At 40.0% G+C, this 9,569-nt stretch overlaps 1 protein-coding gene across 1 annotated transcript in view; it reads left to right on the plus strand.

The window, feature by feature from the left end:
- Positions 1 to 136: 136 nt before the first annotated feature.
- LOC139756561 (uncharacterized) overlaps positions 137 to 9,569 on the plus strand; it is a 104,680-nt gene continuing 95,247 nt past the window's right edge. The window contains exon 1 of the mRNA XM_071676166.1: positions 137 to 402. The gene's annotated coding sequence lies outside the window, so the exon portion shown is untranslated. The remainder of the gene's footprint in view (positions 403 to 9,569) is intronic.

The raw sequence follows: 9,569 nt of genomic DNA on the forward strand, positions 1-9,569 counted from the left end.
CCCCCACGTTGATAGTGAAGTTTATTTACCTTTTATCCGAAAGTTAAGGGTCATAGGGTGACGCGATTTAGTGCAAATTGGCAACTCGAGTCGGCACACGTGAGATACAGACTGACGAACGAGTGAAGGGGGCAGTGTGGCTCCGGCCGTTGGCGGATGTGAAGGTATAATCAATTTCACTCGTGTGTGACATTATAGTGACTAAGTGTTAACAGCTGTCATAACAATTGACTACCGATTTTTGAAATTTTTTTAACTGTAAAAGTGATTGATGAATAACACTGGTGATTGTAATGTTAATGGACGTTATTTATGTATGACGTTTAGCCGGAATTACGGTGCTGTAATTAAAATCGGACACTGTTGGATTATAGAATAGAAAATTACACCCATCATTAAAAGGTATGTTATTATTGATTCATATATTTCTGTTTTGTAGGTGTCATATAATACTCTTGAAAGTAGTCTGAGAGATTACGGATAACCTGAAGTTCGTGGCATTTAAAGTAATTAGTATAGAGTAGTTTGATAACTGTATTCCCGATGTACCAAATCAATGAATGCAAATTCTGTCAGTAAATTTGTAGGTATTGCTGGCAAATCGCACGTGCACATCGATCATGGTGTTATTGCTAACCTGAACTGCCGTCCACCCTGCCAACAGAACGACGATTTGACCTACTGTTGGACGGTGCCCCAAGGTCATGCTGAATGCAGCGCTTAACAGGGGTCTTGCCGGCTCCTGGATTGGTGGTTGCTTAATTGTTTCAGTGTTCACCGCTCGTTTGTGTTACTGACGTTTTGTAATGTTCTTGACGCACTACGTCATTCGTTACTTGGGTTTCTGTCCTTCCTCGTGGGTGCTGTAATGCAATTAAGTTTGCTTCTCTCATCTGTAATTTCTTTCGCATATATTTGCTCTTTGAGTAGTCGAAAGGACGACCAGATAACTGAATCTGTTCATGTGATGACTTTTCAGTCTCGTCTTGATTGTCATTTTATTAAATGGTAACTTGTTAATTTAGTTGTTGCTAGTTTTAGGGATTTCAAGATCATACTATAATTAGTATCCTTGTCTGTGTCCTGATGATTAAATGTACGTGAAGGAGAAGCAAGGCTGGAGTGAAACAAGGCTTTGAGGTGCCGAGGCCCAAACATGTAATTACCTGTTTGTATGTATTGAACATACGTCATGAATTTATGTATGTTGTCTGCATTAACCATGACCTTAGTCAGTCTGTCCCAATCATCCGCGGCTCTGATACTAGTAATGAAATTACTTCTTTTCATCCTTAATTACAAGTGTTTTATCTTTGAGCGTACATGGGATAGAGCAAATTGGAGAGGTGTGTATTAGGGGAAGGCATGCTGTCATTTTGCTTGGGCATATGAAGTGGTCAAGGGAAACCAGATATTGGCTGTGAATGCTGGACTCCGATTTAGTTGCATTGTAAATGATGGCAAGAATAAATTTAAGTATTCGAGGCTACATAGCTAAAGTGGGAAGCGGCGAACAAGTTTAAATATTTTCATATTCATACTTTATAATTTCCCAAGGACCTGTTTCTTCAAGTGGGTCCTGGTGTTGTTCCACTTCTTGCTGTTCCAAGGCTATATTACATTAGTATGGAATTGGTAGACTCATTTGATGTAATATATATATATATATATATATATATATATATATATATATATATATATATATATATGTATATATATATATATATATATATATATATATATATATATATATATATATATATACATATATGTGTGTGTGGGGGGGGGAGGAGGTGTTTTCACGTATTTAGACAGCGTGGGGGCCCCATCTCTCGAACATCCTTTACTCGTGATGGCTCTCCTATTAACGAGGTCTTACATGTAGTTCTCGCCACAGAAAACTTTGAATTTGATTAGAGTGTGTGAGTTACAAGTTGATTGCTGTGGGCAAGATGGGGAGTGGGTCTTTGGGACTAGATATCAGCTACCTATGTGTATGTGAGGTAGAAAGGAAACATAGGATATTAGCAGGGTGAGGGGGGTGGGGGAGAAACTTGACAGCCACTGTAATACTTTTACACTGCCCCGCCATGCCGTCGCTAAGGCTGTATTAACTTGAACGTGTGTGTGTGTGTGTGTGTGTGTGTGTGTGTGTGTTAGATCGGTAAACCGGCTGCCAGACAAGATAAGTGTAAAAAAATAGAAAATAGAAAAAAACTTGAGAACATTCAGAGTTAATCCAGGACTTCATTGTGTGTGGCCTCACTAGCGAACAACCTAGTGGCCTAGTCCCTCCACAACTTGAATACAGGCCGGCTACTGACCCTTCCCCTTCCCTTCCCTTCCCTTCCCTTCATGTATGATGTTGTCCCTCTGATTCCTCTAAAAAATGATTGGTATCTAAGATTAATGCCATTTACCACGAGTATTGAATCATAATGATACAGTTGCAAATGTAGAGGATTTGCTTAAATATGTTTAATCACAGGACTGTTTTGTAATATGATTCATCCATAGAACTGTTTGCAACAAATTCTCGTACTTATCTTCTCCGGTTATTTTGAAATATATATATATATATATATATATATATATATATATATATATATATATATATATATATATATGTGTGTGTGTGTGTGTGTGTGTGTGTGTGTATGTGTGTGTGTGGCATACTGTCTGTTTAATTTTATATCGCGCAGCTAATTTTGATTGTGTTTTGTCCATGGATCACTAGCTAATGTATATATATATATATATATATATATATATATATATATATATATATATTTATATATATATATATATAAATCATGGAATGTATGGGAAAGTACTATAGTATCCTATGAAAAGGTTGGAGGAAAGAAGATCCTTGTGCGCAGGGGTGAAGCTGGAAGACATGGAGAGAGTATTAGAAAAGCAGCCAGACAGGTACACTCAAGTAGAATTGAATTTAGTTGACCTGCCTTCAGTGCTTATCTGCTAATCATCGCAGGATTTAGAGCACTCTCCACCAGTTTATCTTAGAAACATTTTGGACATTTAGCGAAGAAATTCAACGACTTGGGAAAAACATGAAGGAAGTACACTTGATCAGCCAGATTGTGAGTGGTATGTGGGTGGTAGGGCAACAGCGTCAAGCAGCCTAACTAATCCAAAGAAAGAATAGAGAAGCTTAGCGATTAAATGAAAAATTGGAAGTAGAAACAAACCTGGAAGAATTATAAGTAGGTATTGATAACAACTAGACTATTTGCCAGAATCATTACTGTCACAGTCTTGGGTTACCTCTTCTACACAACACACATCTGTCTAGCCAACAGCCGTTTTTACCAGAGCTTACAATAGATATATTTGACGTGACGATCATGTACATTGCTGTATAACGTTACAGCATCACGTACAAGGAGACCGCAGAACACACCCCATGGATCCCAAACCGGAATACGACACAGGCTTCAACAATGTATCATTATGTGTTGTACACGCAAATTCTTTGAGATTGGAAACCATTGAATCATCATGATGGCAACTGGCTTCGAAAACATGTAATTGTTCGCTAGACCAGGACAATGATGACATACGAATTTTGATTTAAAAGTCACCTTCACATGACGCGAAAAATCAGTCGCATGAAATTCCCAAGCATTCACCAAACGTCAGAGTGATTTTGAAGTTTCTGTTAAGTTAGGAATCTTAAATGATTGATGTGGCATTGCAATCTTTTAACTTCTTATTATCTTGTTTGGATAGTATTTTATGTAAAAAAAAAAAAGCTCCCCAGGCTTTGTTAGGTAGCATAATAGCTTGGCGAACAGTTAAACATATCGTAATGAAATTTACTTTACAATTACTTTGAGGAATGTAGAGCTTTTACCGCTTTCATCAAATTCCGTTTAATTATTCGTAAAGAAGTGCTGATGTATTTCTAGTTGGAATTATCTTACGTACGTGATATGTTTTGAACCACAGCACATTCTCGGTCTCTAAAAATCTCTCAAGGGCTCCTTATTTAACTTGGGAACTTTCGCTTTTGCGACCGATGTTTAGTGCATGACGTGTCGAGAATACACACGACATATAGGGAGGGTTTCCCTGTGTTGTACTGATTGTTGCGACTCCCTCGCGTGACCGCGTCTCGTCGGGAGGCGAATGGACACAGGATGGTTAACAATGATGAACCAGCTCCTCGTCTCAGGTTGTTTTGGGGCAGGTTTAGTACCAGAACTGACCAGACCGTCGCACCAGGTTCTCACTGTGGCTGGTATTCCTTTGTTTAGGGTCTCTTGCATAGAATTCGTGTTCGTCGTATGTTGAATCGTCAGTTTCGGAGTTAGTGAATTGTGACGATGATAAGGATAATGAAATTATTTTACCATTTTTCAGTTGTCCATTAGTATTTAATTATCAGAGCTGTCAGGTATCTGAAGGCGAAATAAAAACACGAAATGTAAATATTTCTCTTACCAATAACCAGATCTACCGGTTGTCTTGGAACAGTATGAGCGTGTGTACTAGTAATCTTAGTTCTCTTTGGTGTTCGTGCTTAGTAGCAAAAAATTGAGATTCTCCATACATTACTTATAACGCAGGTATTGTTTAATCACCTCATTGGACTGATTCTCATCGTTGTTACATTCAAAGGTGTTTGGTTATGCAATTGTCCTCGCAAGACGCAGCTAGCCCTTTGCCAGTCATAGAAAACGGATACTTCACTGTCATTACTACGTCCACTTCCTCAGTGTTGGTTTCAGAGTTTTTCACTCTCATCCATGAGAAGAAATTATCCCCATAAGCTGGCTTTCGCACACAGTGGAAACTGTGGTTCTGCGGAAGTAAATTTGTATAATTTAGGCCACAAGGATGGTTTAACATCCATCCTCTTGGGAAGGTTGAGGTACAGTAATGATGACTATGGGTAGAACGTCGGTCTGTGAGAAACGTGTTTCCCATCGCAAGTGCGGAGTGACTTTGTATTAATTTCTTTTTTCACCGTAATGCTCGATACAGTGGGAGGAGACCAGTAAGGTACACGCTATGCAGAGATTACAGTTACTTCCTCGGTGAAGGTTCTTTTCTTTATACTGTTGTACCAAAGTATTCCAGCATCACATAGCTCTCGTCTCATTACATTCCTTATCTAGCCACATACTCCAAGCTTTGAACGTGTACAAAGCAGTACTTTTCCCCATCTCATCAGCAGGCTCACGCAAGATCATCTCATTTATCTCGACATAAATCACCCAGCGTAATAGATGTCTTACGGTTTACCCGACTTAATTTGGGAATCAAGCATTGAACTAACTGCACAGGAACATATAACCGTTTCAACTCGGAGCTTTATAGATTTCCTTCTTTTCATATCCTAATTGTGATCATCGCATTCCCACTAGCTCTCTAACGAACTCCTTTCAAAGTTTTCTGCTCCTACAACCTACCTATCCCTTCAGCGAGCAGTCAAGGAAGATGTTCGTAGCTGTCTTTCTAGTCGCTTGGACCTGCGTGTCCTTATTGCAACATTCCCTTGCCCACATCTTTCGTTGTATACAAAAAGTCCAACCCGATGCACCCCATCCCTTCAAACCCAAATGTGAAATCAACCTTCCCCTCTTCTTTTTATTCACTAGCCCTCAGACCCCTGGTATACTTACCCCCTCTCCATGTAAGTACCCAGCCTCACTCCCTTCTCCGAACACCTCTCTCTCTCTCTCTCTCTCTCTCTCTCTCTCTCTCTCTCTCTCTCTCTCTCTCTCTCTCTCTCTCTCTCTCTCTCTCTCTCTCTCCGTTGTCCTCCTTAACCCTCCCTCACGGAGCGCCATACTCGCCTCCAGGGCTATAAAAACTATTCTAGGACCTTGAGTCATGTTTCTCCTGAGCTTGTGAAATCGCCGTTCACGTGTTCAAATATCATACTTACATTGGACGTATTCAACAGGATCGTACAATCACTAATAGACGTTCATATGGCTATTTGTTTTTAGTCTTACGATTGTATGTATTCATGTTGACATGGTCACCGCCAACCACTTCCCAGCAACTACCGTCATTCCTCAAAATCCCTCATAACCACCATCATTACCTCCCATCATCAGCCTCCCCTCCGTTCAGCCAACCTTGCAACCATAGAACCAAACTTCCCATTCTTCACAATCGTATCATTTCCTCCCAGTGCTTCCTCTCCCACATTTCCTCTTTCCTCAAGGCCGCGTTATCACTTACCCTCACGAAATCCACAGTTAACTGTACTCGTGCTTTGATTATACCTCAGCCACACAGCACAGCTAAGATGATCGGCTAAATCAAACAGCTCGGTCACGGTAAGATAAGTCAGGGAGGGCAATTAGTTTTTTGTATTTTTACTCAACTGGAGATCCCAGCTGCTCAAGGTCGTTGGATGACGGTAGACCTGAGTGTCTTAGGAAGTTGTGGTCATGGATGTGGCTGGGTGAGGATATGACTGTTCCTCTAATTATAGTATGGATCTCAGTGTGGGTGTATCTGTGGATATGGGTGTGACTGTGATAGTCAGTGAGGCCTGTGGCTCAGTGGACGGTTGTGGGTGTGGTTATGGGCGTGGCTCCGGTATTACGAGGTGGATAAGGGTGTGGTTTTGAGACAGATGAATTCGTGTGAGGTGTTGAGCAACGCCTTGGCGTGTAACTTCAGAAATAACTGGATGATGCCGAAAGATCGGGACGTCCCCACTGCCTACGGAGGGAGGGGTGAGCTGATGTGGTGGTGGGAGGATGGAGGTGTGGCAGGCAGTCATCACCAGGGAGGTGGCTAGCAACAAATCACTAAGAAGACATACATCGAAAACTCAGGAGAAAAAAAATGCCCTTTAGGTATAAGTGGTTTCCAGTCCTTCTCATTACGTGATTAATATTATTTTTTAAGATACAATATTGGCATGACTCTGCTCCTTACCGGTGCTCACAGTCAGATATCTCTCCCACAGTTTCCTGATAGCTGTCAGTTTGCATTTCCGCCACATACCCGTCACTCTTCTAGAGTCATGCCCCCGCATCACCCCCTCTAATTACCTTTTTATACAACCAGACTCAAATTTCACCGTCATCTTTCGATTCCCTCGTCTTGTCATCCCCCCAATCTTCCTTTCTTTATTCATGCCATTCGTTGTTCCAGTTATTCACTCAGTACTGTCATTTCCCAAACTCCCTGCTTTGGAAATAGGTTCAAATTGCGCCTGATGTTCGGTAAACTGAATGGGAAAGTTTAAGTTCGCCCTGGTCGTGTACCTCGCCTGTATATTGCCTGTCAGCCAGCCCGTCTGAATCCGAAATCGACCTATTAAAAATCTGTCATGCGTAGTGTTCGTCTCTCCTCCTAGAGCCGAGTCATCCTCAGAATCAATATGTCGGGTTGGTTGTGGGGTCACCTTAACGCCGTTGTCTAAACCTAAGGAATATCTGTGATCGTTAAGTCATGTATGTATGCAGGTTTCGTATAGTTGATGTCGTATGTATTTGGAGAAACACTGACATCCGCCGGTTGGTAGTTGAATATTCAAAAAAACGTTGCCGCCAGTCGGATGTAAGGGCGAGGCTGGCAGTGTGAGGAACAGTAACGAACGCTGTTGTCAAGTGGTGTTGTCCTTCACAGAGTTTGCACTTCTACTTAGTTACGGAATGTCCAGTAAGTGATTCTATGATAACTCATCGTTGGTAAAACGTATATATTTTTATTGTTTAGAAGGGAAACTTAAGGGTATCCGTTGAGATGAGGAGCATTGAAGTATATTCCTTGATAACTGGTGAGAATTGCATAGCATCACTGCTTTGGATGCGACAGTTTAGCATAGTTGTGAAGTGTTTGACGTCAGTTTTTAGTATCGAAATTTCATGGGTTTGCTGCTATTGTGATTATTAATCTCTAGATAAAGTCCCTTTGTAGGGAGATGTCCAATAATGAATTTCATTATGACTTTTCGGCTGCCACATAACCTTTTGAACGCAACATTAAACATATATACACAGTTGGACGTAAGATCTTACTGCAATATTTTCTTTCATATTAAAGACTTACTAGGAATCTAGATTAAGATATTTTTCTTAAAAGTTCAGGGGCATTATTCTCCTTGTGTGATTATTATCCTGCAACATTTGGTATGTCAGAGTATTCTTTCGTCAAAGCACAGTGCTTACATGTATATGTGAGTGTGTGTCCTATATAGTCCAGCTTATGAAATCCAGGTTCCTGAACTAGATGTTTGTACACGCTTCCCACCTGCTGGAATGCTGCTCAGGTGATGCTCTTAGTGATACATACTTGCATTTTACACCAGTGACCAAAAAACATAATTTGATCATTGCAGATTACGTATATATCATTTACCTTCGTTGGAGAGGAAAGTAGAGTATCAGAACAGAAATTTCTTACGTTTTCTTTAATTCCAGCCTCACCTCCATCTCCCCCCCCCCCCCCTCGCCCACACCTTCCTGAGCCGCCTCAAAGCCGTTGATCATTGTCAAGGTCGCATATAACTTTATCCGTCCTTATTACCAAGATAACTTCTATGTTCCCCGACATCCGACTGATCCCACTGAACATCACATGGCTAGGAGATGTATTGCTTCATGCCAAGCGATTCGTTTCAAGGAAATTCATATATGCACTTCTGTAGAGAGAAATGGTGATTTCTTTCCGTCTCGCGTCAAACTCTCCATATTTCGTCAGTGTGGTTAGAGAGGCAGGTTCCCCAAGGTCAACATATTCATGACTTTACGGAAGTTGTATAAGTCCGCATTTTAACAATGTTTGAAGTGTTGTAAGAGTATGTTGCATACGAGTAACATTGTTTTATGTTGATTTAAGTAGTAAGTATTTAGCTCTGAAACACCAGTAGAAATACTAAACAAGCTAATGAATTTGACACACGTAACACTGAGCTTACATATTTGGAAAGGTTTGGTATTTCGTACCCTCAGAATACCGCAGACGTGTCGAAATCCAGTTATGGAAGAATTTATTATTTCGTCCCTTCAGTACAGTGCTTTATTATGTTATAAGTTCACAACAGGAAGGGTTTATTGTGTTTCATACATATACTATCGTATTGAAAGCTCATGGTATTAGGGATTTTTTTTATCGTTAGTTTTCAGGTCTGGAGTATTTAGTTATAATTTTACCGAGATCACACTCATTATAAGAGTTAGCTGTTTATATATATATATATATATATATATATATATATATATATATATATATCATATATATATATATATCATATATATATATATATATATATATATATATATATATATATATATATATATATATATATATATATATATATATATCCTTGGGGATAGGGGAGAAAGAATACTTCCCACGTATTCCCTGCGTGTCGTAGAAGGCGACAAAAAGGGGAGGGAGCGGATGGCTGGAAATCCTCCCCTCTTTTCTTTTTTTTTTTAATTTTCCAAAAGAAGGAACAGAGAAGGGGGTCAGGTGAGGATATTCCCTCTAAGGCCCAGTTCTTTGTTCTTAACGCTACCTCGCTAACGCGGGAAATGGCAAATAGTATGGAAAAAATATATAAATATGTG

This window comes from Panulirus ornatus, chromosome 22, assembly GCF_036320965.1.
Source record: "Panulirus ornatus isolate Po-2019 chromosome 22, ASM3632096v1, whole genome shotgun sequence".
NCBI classification, from domain to species: domain Eukaryota; kingdom Metazoa; phylum Arthropoda; class Malacostraca; order Decapoda; family Palinuridae; genus Panulirus; species Panulirus ornatus.